The sequence below is a fragment of the Microcaecilia unicolor genome, chromosome 2 (genome assembly GCF_901765095.1).
Source record: "Microcaecilia unicolor chromosome 2, aMicUni1.1, whole genome shotgun sequence".
In the NCBI taxonomy this organism is placed as follows: domain Eukaryota; kingdom Metazoa; phylum Chordata; class Amphibia; order Gymnophiona; family Siphonopidae; genus Microcaecilia; species Microcaecilia unicolor.
Genome location: NC_044032.1, coordinates 599,564,705 through 599,578,108, shown reverse-complemented (window position 1 = coordinate 599,578,108; position 13,404 = coordinate 599,564,705). Strand labels below are relative to the sequence as shown.

Here is a 13,404-nt window from a genome sequence, read left to right as displayed (position 1 = left end):
CTGATAACCAAAGTATTGCTATTTTATTTCCTTCTGTCTAAATCTATCCTCTGAAATAGAAAGTCTGCTGCATAATCCAAGTCCCTTCATTGACATAGGAGTAGAGAAGTGAAAATCACACAGAAACCACTTAGAGAAAAGATCGATAAAGAATGTTAAAGGAGACTAAAACTGATATAGAAGAGTGCATTAACATAATGGAATAAAATCTAAGCCATTAATCAACCAACAATTCCACTACTCACATGCATATAAATCTTAGCTCTGAATGCACTGAGAAACAACTCAGTAATGTGCATGGGAATAAGTTCCATTGCTGCACACTGAATCCATTAGATGTCACATAATATATGACCCCTGACGCAGGCGCTGTGCACCGAAACACGGCCCATGTCAGGTCACTATTGGAAGATTGTTTCTCAAGTCATATCATTAAAGGAATTGTGTCCCGATTTTGAAGTCTCTTGGTCCTTCTTTTTGTTTTCTGGACCTCAGAATGGCAAAACAGAGGAACCGCTGATGTGGATGCCCAATAGGGATATGCAAGTACACCGCCTTGAGGTCCAGGGCAGTCAGAAACTCCCCTGGCTGCACCGCAGCTACTACAGACCATAGGGTCTCCATGCAGAAATGCTGGACCATGAGATACTGGGTCATCCTCCGAAGATAGAGAATGGGCCGGAAGGAGCCCCCTTTGCGAGGAACTATGAAGTAAATCGAATAGCAACCTGAGCAGATCTCAGAGGAAAGCATGGGCACCACCACCCCCCAGGTCCACGAGCGAATGCAACGTGGCATTGACCGCTGCTCGTTTGGAAGCTGTGGCGCAATGGGACTCCAGGAACACCTTGCCTACGGGCGAGGAGAATTTGAGCTTGTTACCGTCTCTGATGATATCTAAGACCCACTGGTCTGAAGTGATATTGGTCCACTCATCGTAGAAGCGAGTCACCGGGAGAGTGGTCTGCTTAGTAACCGCCGCTACCAAGGTATCCACCTTAGGGAGGACAAACTTTTATGTGTGATCCATCACTACCAGATAGAGGTGAGCAAAGGCAGCTCATCCCTATGAAACAGGTGCACTGCAGAGGGAACGTCAGATTCCTCCTGGCACAACTCGCCCTCTTCCATCTCGTCTAGACAAGAAGGGCATAAAGAATCCTCAGAAAAAGTAGCAATCGAATGGGGCACAGAGAGAGGGTCTAACAACCCCACCTCTGACACTGCGCCCAGGCACCTTTGTTTCTGAACTGGATCCTCCATGGCAGGCAGGCAGCCCAAGCCCAAATCTGGAAGGGGGGGAAGGGATCACAGGAAAAAAACTGCTGAGGCAAAGACCACTTTAACAAATAGGCTTGGTGTAGTAGTAGTAGTACAAACTCTGGGGAGAAAAAATCACCAGGAAGCCCAGGAGAAGGTCTAAATGCAGAGCAGACTCCCCCTGCAGTAGGATCATGAAAATCCACACCAGGCCACGAAGAGTCAGAAGCCGCCATCAGCTGAGATGATGAGCATCCCCCATGCTTGTAAAATGGCAAGCACCCCCATCGCTTCTGAACGGGAAACTGACCACTCGGGGGATAGAGAAGCACCGGTTCCTGCCAAAGCCTCCAAATACCCTACCACACATATGCCCACAGCGGAACACCATTTACTGCAGCGGGAACAATGCTTGGTAGATTCTGCTGCCATCACACCCTACACTACTGTTGGCACCAAAAGGCAAATGCAGGGAACTCACCAAAAGAAGCAGGAACCTCCCAGGAAAGAACTCACAGTCAAACTGGTACATTAGGTTCAGGGCAGCACCTGACAAAGAGAAACCTCCCTGGTGTCTGTTCTCTATGCTTGTCGTCTGTGCATTTTTTTTTCAACAGAGCAGAACTGCATTTTTTTTTTTATTGTGGTGAGGAAGGTTACAGCCCAGTTCAGCCCAAACAACCTGGGAGGCAGGGGACCATGGGTTGAGGCAAGAACTCAGAGTCCCCAAAGCTGGTTCCATTGGCCAAACACCCCCAATCTCAAGTGGACAATAAAGGCCAAGGAGTTGCCACAGAAGAGAATCCAGGAGCTGCTGAGAAGCCATCTACCACCTGCTGGAGACAGAGATATACTGATTGAAGGAGGAGTTAGCCGTCTCGTATCATTGCCTTAAATTCGTTATCTCTATCTCCACCTGCTGGTAGATGGACACAACCCACCAGTTTTTGGATTCATCTGTTGCAGTCAGATATTCCTAACTCCACTAATGTCGGCCTTCTGACAACCATCTAATCTGAAGCAAAATCTGTAAAAAACAAACTCCCAACAGCAGCTCGAGAAGGGCACTAGTCCTTGCTATATAACAAACTGTAAATTGTGCCAGCATATATCACAGGACCCCAGAGTTATCCACACTGGAAAAACATTCAGCATAAAGGGATCCTACTCATGATCTTCCTCATATGTTGTATATATTATTCAGTGCAGAAAATGTGAAGAAAGGTGCTATATTGGGAAGATGGAGCTAGAATCAACTCACACAGGCACCACATCAAACACCTAAAAAATTGCAAAGGTGAGCTCTGTGGGTGAGCATTTTTCAGAACCTGGGCACTGCATCCATGATTTTATGGTCAGAATACTAAGAATTAACTTTAAAATAATCCAGGAATGTAAGACCTTTGAAGTTAAGATGAAATATTTTGACACCCACCTGACAGGACTTAACAAAGATCTGGTTTCTTATCACATTACAAAACCATAAAATTATACTGGTTTGTCACCTCCTGATTACCCATCCACCATTCATCTCTCCCTGTTTCTCACAGCTCCCCCTCCACCCCTACCTTACCCTCAGGTCTGTAACTGGAAACTGAAATGCTTTTCATGTTTCTCTTATATATATTCTGACATTGTTATCTTCTGTTCATATTTGACCTGAACAAGAAGGTTCTACTTTTGAATGCTTGTCAGAAAATATATCATTAGTTGAACAGAAAAGGTATCACTTTATTTTTCCTTTCCTTTCTTTAGTGTTATTTATATTTAATACCTTTAAGTGGACTAACAGTTCTGGAATTGTAGACCGGCCTATTAAAGACCACCACAGACTAGGGGGTGGGTCTTTTACAAAGGCACGCTAGCGATTTTAGTGCACACATACTAAATGCTAGAGATGCCCATAGAAATATATGGGCGTCTCTAATGTTTAGCCTATGCTTATTTTTAGCGCACGCTAAAAACGCTAGTGCGCCTTGTAAATGGACCCCAAGATGCATGAACAAGATAACTCCCCTGTGCCCACAAGGTAATTTATAAGATTCAGTGTATTCCCTGAGCCAAAGGAGGAATGGGCCTCATAGAAATATATTTATGCCTATAATTTGCTAGCACAGGCCTCCAAGTCTTACTTAACAGCATCATGAGATCAAATAAGCAAAAGATGTTGAAATATGAACGCAAAAGTCCAAAATTAATCTCCATTATTAAACTTGGACAAGCATACTGACAAGTAGAAGGAAGCAGTGTGAATCCACCATTACACATAGGGAAGAAAGCAACAGAATTTCCAAAAGTAGAGCTAAACGTTTCAAAATAATTAGGGAAATACAAAGTGTTACTCCAACGAACCATTTGATAATCAAAACCGGACACAAGAACGTTAAGGAGAAGTAAACTGAAACCTAAGGATAAGCAATTGATAGTTGCAGCCCAGGACAGCGGATTATAGATAAGATGGCTCACAGGAAGTATTAAAAAACAAAACAAAAACAATAAAAAAAAACAAACAAAGAAACCTAGGACAACAAACATCTGTGAATTTTGTAAGAGCTGGAAATGGTTACTCATCTCTAGGGATGGGCTGTCATTTGCATTGACATAGGAAATGTCACATATCCTATGCCATTGCATCTCATTCCCAAATGAAAATGAGCAGGAAAAAAACATGACATTTTGGGGTCATTATTCAGAGTGTTTAAATCCTCCTGGTGATTAAACCACGTAGTGCTGCTGAATATCGGCAGTAACTGGCCATCTTAATACGGGCTTGAGAGGGGTATTAAAGCAGCAGAGTCTAGGTGGAGTAGAACATATCCGGACACTGATTGATATTTACTGCTGGTGTCCGGCTAGCTAACTGAGCAATAGTACTGCAGTCCTATCTTTGCCTTGTAAGTTATCCATTGATCAGAAAACTTCCAGGTACAGCATGAAGGTTCTCTAGTCCTCCCTATGATTCTGATTCCTTTTTCCTCCTTCCCCCCCAAAGAGAACTAGATCACCCAACAAGACACCCCTTCACCATCTGTAGGCTTCCCCCCCAGCTTACCTTTAAGATCCCTGGCGGTCTAGGGTTCCAATGGGCAGGAATGATGCCCACTCACTCCAGTCCATTGTAGCTCCTGTTTCAAAATGGCTATCACAACCTCCAGCAGCAGCCTTATATGATATGATAGTATCATAAGCTTGCCACTAGAGGTCATGGTCACCTTTTGGAGGGCAGAGCCATGATAGGCAGGAGCAAGTTGGTATCATTCCTACCCACTGGGCCTCTAGACTACCAGGGTGAGGAGGTCTTGTTTGGGATCTAGTTCTTTTCGGTGGGAAGGAAGTGAGGGGTTTTGGAATGAGGGGCTTGGGGGGACCTATTTCCCCTTATGTAGGTCCCAACCAATAATCAGCCAGGGCCCACATAAGTGTCTTATACAGCTCCCAGTTGATTATCAACCAGAACTCGTATAAGATCCAGTAGCCAGCACACGCCCACACGGCTCTGGATTTTCAATACTGGTGTCCGGACATGGCCAAGCTGAATATCGGGGCCTAATTCTGCCTGTATCAATAACAGTTTAAATAAATGAAGACTGCCACAATTTGAATATTGCCTGTTTCGTGATTGTCAATAATAGTATGCACTTTTTGGCAATAGAGGGCACCACGTGGAAAAAGGCCATACTATTTCAGAAAGAGGGGAAACGCTTTCCAGACTAGTTCGCACATGTGCAAACTTGTGCATGCATACACTCCCTATTGGGAAAAGGATGTGCCCTCTTTCTGAAATAGTTCACCCTCTTTCCAGATAGTGTGCACTGTTTCCATCGAATGACAAAATAGCCAGATGAAAATGAATAAAATTAAAATTCCCATATATGACAAAGGAAATGACATGAAATGAGAATTTTCTGGCTGCCTCTCCCTATTCATCTTCTAGCTGGCTGTGAAGTTCTGATGGCGGAAAATTTCTATACAGAAAGGCCCAATAAGGTGGAACATCGCATCCACTGGAAACTTTGTAAACATTGCAACATTGCTGTATCGTTTATTGTTGTTTATCGTTTATTCATTTACAATAATGACATAAATTAATTAAACTAAAAATTTTTAAATAGGAGCGCCATAAAATATAGGAAAGAACAAATGGATCTTACATTCTGAAGTGCATCACATATATTCATACACAACATTTAATATAATATAATTCCTCTCTGTTTGAATCAGAACCTGCATAGCACCGGTTCCCATGACTAAAATTTAGGCGCAACCATTTTTGCCAACTAAAACCTCGTATAAATGCTCGCGCCTAACTTAGGCGTGGGTCAGGCATATTCTGTAACAGTGTGTGTAATTTTTAGGAATGCCCACAACCTGCCCATGCTCCTATAGCTGTGCCCCTTTTCAGATTTGCGTGTTAGAATTTATGCCTACCACTTTACAGAATATGCTTAGAAAGTTGCACTCATATATTCTAATTAGTGGTGATAATTGCATAGTGGCCAATTATTGGTGCCGATTGAATTGTTAACCAATTAAGTACCAGGCACAATTTGGCCACATTGCCAAATTTGTGTGCACAACTTTAGGGGCCCTTTTAAGAATCGGCGGTAAGCCCAACTTGGGTTTACCGCTTCCTAAAAGGGAAATACCGTAACCCAGTGGTAGTACCCCCCTCCAGCATGCGCCTTTTCTGGTGCTGTAAAAATATTTCAATTTTCGTTACCACCAGGTTAGCGTGGGAACCCTTACTGCCACCTCAAAGGGTGATGGTAAGTGCTTTGCTCCAAAGTGGCCACGCAGCAAGTGCTTCACTTGCCACACTGCCATTTCTTGAAAAAACAAAGACTTGCCTTTTACCCACTGCGTAAAAGGGGGCCTCAGCACACATCAAAAACACGCACCGATGCCAGCGCAGGCACCCATTTGCCAAAGCTTTGTAAAAGGACCCCTTAGGCACCATATATAGAATCTGAGGGATATAGTATACACATGCCAACTTTTTCATATTCCATTAAAACTGGAAACCATATTCTGAGAAAAGGGTAGCTGCTTCTTGGACTGCGAAGAGTAATTGCATACTGGAGAAAACTGGAAATCAGTACAAAAATTCACATATATTTTATCGTAATTATCTTTCATTTTGCAATTGCTTTGCTTCTTGGCTGTTTGTCTAAGGTCCAAATGCAGGGCCGAAGCTATGAGTTAAGGATGCTTCCTTCTTGGTCTCCTTGGTGAGACGGAGACCCTCAACATGGGGGTTAATATCTTAGTACTACTTAACTTCTTTTAATTGATTAGCTTGAGAGAACCTCTCGGGCCATCCAAGGAAGTAATCAAGTCTCATCAACAGCAACTACATATCCCAGAGTGAAAGGCATATGGAATCTATCTACTCATTTGGGATCCTGTCAGCTAATTATTATTTGTATTAGACACTGTTGGAAACAGGATACTGAACTTTTGATCTGACCCTGTGTGTGTGTGTGTTGGGGGGGGGGGGGGGGGTTAAAACACTTTTATTCAGTTTTTCATTACTTGTAAGCTGTTTTGTGTGTATGTGTGTGTGTCTTGACTCTGCCATCTGACCCATTTATAGTAACATTTTGTTTGAAGAAAGGTAGAATATGAAAGGTAGGAGGCATCTTAGATTACCAATTAAAGAGGAGTCAGCATGAGGAGTTATGTGATGCTGACAAATCATAGAAGGGCTTGTAGGGTTACCACTGTTCCATCTTTTTCTACACAGCTGAGGGCTAGCTTAGGTCTATGAATCATACTGTCAAATTTCCTGATGCACTGACTTCTGCACCTTGTGCATCTATCCAAGCTGAAGGCAAACAACTTGTTCAGCCAATTTGGATTGAAAAGGCAGCTGTTCAATTGGATGATAATTGTTGACTAATGTAGAGCCTAAAGCTTTATCTTTCCAGATCTGAGGTATATTACCCAGAGTTAGGAAGGTCATAATTAGCAAATGAAGAAAAGGGAGTAGAGTGACTGTGAATCGTTTGATGAATATAGATGACATTGCATCATGAAGAGCTGTAGTGGAATGAGCAGTTGTAAGGATCTCTGTTAGTTATGAGAGAGATGAAGGTATGAAATCTTAGAGAACTATGGTGGAAGAAGGAACTTTAGGTAAAGGATCACTATCTGGGGGAGCTAGTAATAGGGCAGCAGGGAAAGAAGTAGAAGACATTTGAACCGCCACAAGCTTGGAAGAAAAGTGAGAGGCTAAGACATCCACAGAAGGCATAGAGTCATCCTCTAGAGATACTAAGTGCACTGAGGTAAGAGAACAAAGCATGTGGTAGAGTTTGCTCAATGTTGGTGCCTGAAAAATTAGATCAGCATAATGCAATTTTTTTTGATTGATTAACTGTAGTTTATATTGTGAGGTTTCATCTTTGTAATGGTGAAGATTGTCACTGAGCCTGTTTCTCCACCAGCAATGTTCTAATTGTTGAAGCTGGCAGTGATGCAGATGAAGGTGAATATCAAACCATGGCTCCATAACTTGACGGGATGTAGAGTGAGTAATAGTTATTGGTCGTACGGGGGCCAGCATATCTTAGGTTGATTGTAGCCCTTATTCCAAGATTCTGCCTGTTCTTCTAGGGAAAGAGTTGTAAAGGAGGATAGTCGGAGGGGAAATGCATTTGCAAAAGAGGAAGCCATAAGCTGTTGTAGGGAGTGTGTTGGATGAGGCTGAGATGGTGGAGTAGGAAGTGAGGCTGTGGAATTCAAATGAAACTGAAGAAAGAAATGGTCAGACCAGGGAATAGGTAATGGATTGGAAGGGAAAACGGTAACTGGACAAGTGAGTGTGTGTGTGTGTGTGTGGGGCGGGGGGGGGGGGGGGGAAGGAGAAGGTCAAGAAGATGACCAGCCTGGTGTTTCATGGAGGAGACATATTGGGTTAAGGAAAGGTTTGATAAAAGGTCACAAAAATCTTTACTGAAGGAAGTACTGGTGTCGTCTAAGAGTAAATTGAAGTCACTAAGGATGATAGCGTGAGGGAAGTGAACATATTGGGTGAGAAAGATCTCCAGATTCTGAAAGACAGAAGCAGAGATTAGTGGAGGAAGAGAGACCAAAGGAAATGAAGTGGTGGATCAACATGGATGGAGAAATACAGAGTCTCAAAAGAGGCTGGCAGTGATGGAAGTGAGCTTGAATGGACAGGAAGTTCAGAGGAAAATATTGTGGCAAGGCCACCACCCTTTTTTCCTTGGTGAATAAAGGTAGGAATAGCCAGGGGGCAGGGCATGAGTTAAACAAGAAATACCACAATTAGAAAGCCAAGTTTCTGTGATGCAAAGCATATCTAAAGACTTCCCGAGAACCAAATCATGCAAAAGTATGTGCTTACCTCGCAAGGACCGAGCATTCACAAGGCCCAGCTGTAATGAGAAATCTCTTGAGTGGGAAAACAGTTGGAGGGGTGCCTGAGGGATACAGACCAACAAAGAACCAGGGCAGGATGGCAGCATGTAGGAGCGCGAGCTCCATAGAACTGGTATGAGCATCAGGAGAATCGTAAAAAGGATCAGAACTGCCAGCAGCAGGAGAAAGCAAACAGAAAAAAACACAGAGTGAGTGAGCCTGTCAGTGCACACTTATGTGCGCACAAAGGAGTGCACAAAGGAGCATGTCCTGCCATAAGAACATAAGCATCGCCATACTTGGAAAGACCAAAGTTCCATCAACCCCAGTATCCTGTTTCCAACAGTGGCCATTCTAGGTCATAAGTACCTGAAAAGATCCCAAAAGAGTCAAACAGATTTTATGCCACTTATCCCAGGATTAAGCAGTGGATTTTCCCAAGACCATCTGAATAATGGCTTATGGACTTTTAGGAACGTGCCCAAAAGTTTTTTAAACCCTGTAATGCTAACCACTTTTACCACATTCTGTGGCAATTAATTCCAGAGTTTAACTATGCATTGAGTGAAGAAATATTTTCTCTGATTTGTTTTAAATTTACTACTTAGTAGCTTCATTGGGTACCCCCTTGTCCTTGTATTTTTAGAAAAAGTAAAAAAGCGATTTACATCTACCTGATTCACTCCACTCGTGATTTTATAGACCTCTATCATATCTCTCCTCAGCCGTCTCTTCTCCAGGCTGAATAACCTTAGCCTCTTTAACCTTTCCTCATAGGGAAGTAATCCCATCCCCTTTATAATTTTCATCGCCCTTCACTGTACCTTTTCTAATTCTACTATATCTTTTTTTGAGATGTGATGACCAGAATTGTACACAGTATTCAAGGTGCAGATGCACAATTGAGCGATCCAATAACAGTCTCAGTTTTGTTCTCCATTTCTTTCCTAATAATTCCTAACATTCTATTTGCTTTCTTAGCTGCTGCTGCACATTCAGCAGAGGGTTTCAATGTATCATCAACAATGACACTTAGATCTTTTTCCTGGGCGGTAGTTCAATTTTTGTTATTATGTTCCTATGTTCTTATGTACTCAATGAGCATACTCATTTACGCAGAAGTAAAACACATTACAGTCTTCTACAACTTATGTTTAATGTTTATTAGATTCTTCAGATACTGCCTTTCTGTGGTACAACTAAAGAGGTTTCCTTATTAAATACAGGTACTTTCTCTGTCACTAGTGAGTTTACAATTTAAGTTTTGGACCTGGGGCAATAGAGTGTTAAGTAACTTGCCCAGGGTCACAAGTTCTCCTGGTTCCCTGTACTAACCATTATGTCCATGTAAGTTATTATACTTGGCCAGGTCTACACGGATCATGAAAAACAGACGTATTGAACATCGGAGCTGTACTACTACAAGGTCTGAGACTGCACTGTTGGTTCCTCATTGTCGTAAGCAGAACCATGTCTTTGAGGATTTGCTGTGGTTCATCATTGATCAGATAGAGTCTTCCCTGCAGGTAACAGAATCACACTTTTGGCCCCTCATGCACAATTTGGCTATTTGAATTCCAATCAGTTACACCTCAAGGGCTGAACGATGACACTGAATAGAATATCATTATTTGATTGTACATCATTTCATTACTCATTTTTATTGAATTCATTATTTTATATATTGATTCCATTGCTGAGATTCACTTTTGCTTGCATCATGTGAGACTTTCTAACACAGCACTGAGTTATTGAAATGAGTAATAAAGTTGTTTCACTGACATCATCACTTTATATTATTAGATTTTTTTTTTCATATATTGCTTTTCTGTAGTTCAAGCAAATCTGTTTACATATTGCATTCAGGCACTTTCTCTGTCCCTAGTGGGCAGGTTTTGGTTGCCATTTGTCTAGTTTTTGATGCCATTTGTGACATTGGAGGTGCTTTTGTTGCCGTGTCCTGTTTCATTCCACTCTAGTTACAGCTGCCCAGCATGATCTATTGCCCTGATGCTCTCTTATTTCCAATGTGGTGCTTTGTTCATTATGGGAGGGGTGCTGTTGAAGTGATTATAATTATTGTCTATTTAATGTCCAAATTCTGAGTTGTGGGGAGGGGGGGAGGGGGAGACTAAAGGCCTGGAAGCTAATTGAAGGTGACACAAAGCTGAGGCTTCACAAAGACTGATTAATATTCTTGCAATGGCCTTACTTAAATGCTTGTAAGTATGTGATGTGCCTATATAAGTACAATAGACTGATTTATTTTAGATAAATATTCTCAAGAAGGGCAGTGGTACACAGCTTTAGAGGACCTGCTTCTGAAACTCAAAAAGGAAACAGAATTCGTCATTTACCTATGCAAGCAATAAAATGTGCTTTGAAGTTAAAATGCTAAAAAGTGGCATGAAAGGGATGTCATGGGCCATAGGCACCCTCTATAAGAGGCTTGAGGAGGCTAAGCCTTCCCAGTCCCAATGATAATCTTCCATATTGACTTTAACAGGCAGGAGTATTACTTACTTTGCCTGCCAGTTGTGCTCAGAGTTAGGGAAAAAGTGTCTAGCCCTTTGATTCAGCATTTTCCTTCCCTCCCCACCCCCAATCTGGTATCTTCCTTTCTCTTCCCCTGGGTCTAAAATCTTCCTTCCGCACCCCTTCCCATCAGTCCTGCTGCTTCTCAAGATCTGCTGCAGTGACAACATAAAACCAGCAATAAAGGTGCAGAGCTGCTCCCTCGTCCATACTCTGGTTCTTCTGGTTCTATCCCATCAGGTTCCATCTCCTCTGACCTGGGCTTCCCATTTTTGAGGGCAGAAAAAGCAGAGCCATCAGCAGCACAGACTACAGAGTGGTTCCACACCTTTATTCCACTTTTATTTCACCACTGCAGATCTGGGGTCAGCAAAAGAAAGAGGTGAGGAAGGAAGGAAGGTGGTTGTGGACTGGAGAGGGGGGGGGGGGAGAAAGTTACTGGGTGTTGGACAGGGAGGAGATGATGGGCAGGGGGGGAACAGACTGGACTGGGGTTGTTGAGGGGGAGGAAATATATTGGTTAGGGAGGCTAGGGAAAGAAAGGAGATATGGTGGCTTAGGAGTGGACATAGGTAGGGTAATAGGGTGACAAACGGGATATGCTGGCTCAGAGGTAGAGAAAGGAAGGCTATGGACCCAAAGGTGGGATGCAGGAGAGGGATAAGGATGAGAGAGATGCTTCACATGGGAGAGTAGGAAGATTGAAGGGGAATGTTAGTCATGGGGAAGTAGAGAAAGAGGGAATATGCTTTCTCACGGCTGAGGAAAGGAAGGCTAGAGACAAAGCATGCTGGGGGTGGGAATAGGGTGTGAGAAGGGGATGTGTTGGCCCAGGAGTGGGGAAAGAAAGGATGGGGACAAAGGAGAGATGCTGGGGGGTGGGAATAGGGTAAAAGAGGAGATGATAGAAATGGGGGGGGGGGACAGGAAGTGAGAGAGGAGATACTGTACACAAGATGAAGTAGGGAAATAGAGGGGAAATGTTGGATGGGGTGGGGAGAAGAGATGCTGGATTGAAGAGGGTTTTTAGATTGTAAGCTCCTTGAGCAGGGACTGTCCTTCCATGTTAAATTGTACAGCACTGCGTAACCCTAGTAGCGCTTTAGAAATGTTAAGTAGTAGTAGTAGGATATAAAGAGAGAGAATACACTGGGTAGAAGGGGAATTTGGGGAATTAGAGGAAAAAAGATGGGAGGGCCAGGATGGGGGAATGAAATGGAAAGCTGCAGTCAGAAGCAGTAAAAACATGAAGATTGAAGACTGTATAGTAATAAGGAATTAAATCTGAGTGGACAGAGAAGCAGAACATATTTTAAGCTACCTCATCAGCTACCTCATCAGCACGGATTTAGTGAAGGGAAGTCTTGCCTCACCAATCTAATGCATTTTTTTGAGGGGGTAAGCAAACATGTGGACAATGGGGAGCCGGTTGATATTGTATATCTGGATTTTCAGAAGGCGTTTGACAAAGTGCCGCACGAAAGACTCCTGAAGAAATTGCAGAGTCATGGAATCGGAGGTAGGGTATTATTATGGATTAAGAACTGGTTGAAAGATAGGAAGCAGAGAGTAGGATTGCGTGGCCAGTATTCTCAGTGGAGGAGGGTAGTTAGTGGGGTCCCGCAGGGGTCTGTGCTGGGTCCGTTGCTTTTTAATGTATTTATAAATGACCTAGAGATGGGAATAACTAGTGAGGTAATTAAATTCGCCGATGACACAAAATTATTCAGGGTCGTCAAGTCGCAGGAGGAATGTGAACGATTACAGGAGGACCTTGCGAGACTGGGAGAATGGGCGTGCAAGTGGCAGATGAAGTTCAATGTTGACAAGTGCAAAGTGATGCATGTGGGTAAGAGGAACCCGAATTATAGCTACGTCTTGCAAGGTTCCGCGTTAGGAGTTACGGATCAAGAAAGGGATCTGGGTGTCGTCGTCGATGATACGCTGAAACCTTCTGCTCAGTGTGCTGCTGCGGCTAGGAAAGCGAATAGAATGTTGGGTGTTATTAAGAAGGGTATGGAGTCCAGGTGTGCGGATGTTATAATGCCGTTGTATCGCTCCATGGTGCGACCGCACCTGGAGTATTGTGTTCAGTACTGGTCTCCGTATCTCAAAAAAGATATAGTAGAATTGGAAAAGGTACAGCGAAGGGCGACGAAAATGATAGTGGGGATGGGACGACTTTCCTATGAAGAGAGGCTGAGAAGGCTAGGGCTTTTCAGCTTG

The 13,404-nt window shown here is 43.1% G+C and overlaps 1 protein-coding gene across 1 annotated transcript in view; it reads right to left on the bottom strand.

The window, feature by feature from the left end:
* The window catches only part of MARCHF1 (membrane associated ring-CH-type finger 1), a 165,956-nt gene that overhangs the window by 33,754 nt on the left and 118,798 nt on the right, over positions 1-13,404 (bottom strand). The gene's annotated exons all lie outside the window — the stretch shown is intronic.